Source organism: Sinocyclocheilus anshuiensis, unplaced genomic scaffold, assembly GCF_001515605.1.
Source record: "Sinocyclocheilus anshuiensis isolate Anshui unplaced genomic scaffold, SAMN03320099.WGS_v1.1 scaffold518, whole genome shotgun sequence".
Classification (NCBI taxonomy): Eukaryota; Metazoa; Chordata; class Actinopteri; order Cypriniformes; family Cyprinidae; genus Sinocyclocheilus; species Sinocyclocheilus anshuiensis.
This window is the reverse complement of record NW_015544151.1, coordinates 66,737-66,962: the sequence shown is the minus strand read 5'-3', so window position 1 is coordinate 66,962 and position 226 is coordinate 66,737. Positions and strand designations below refer to the sequence as shown.

Here is a 226-nt window from a genome sequence, read left to right as displayed (position 1 = left end):
ATATCGGAATTATATCGTATCGACCGAAATTAAGAAATATATCGTGATATCAATTTTGGCCATATCGTCCAGCCCCGTCCTGACCCTCTGACCGACACTCTGACCTCTGATCGACATACTGACCTCTGATCGACACTCTGACCTCTGATCGACACTCTGACCTCTGATCGACACTCTGACCTCTGATCGACACTCTGACCTCTGACCGACACACTCTGACCTCCTA

At 48.2% G+C, this 226-nt stretch overlaps 1 protein-coding gene across 1 annotated transcript in view; it reads left to right on the top strand.

The window, feature by feature from the left end:
* Positions 1 to 226, top strand: part of ppp1r21 (protein phosphatase 1, regulatory subunit 21) — a 23,593-nt gene that overhangs the window by 17,769 nt on the left and 5,598 nt on the right. The gene's annotated exons all lie outside the window — the stretch shown is intronic.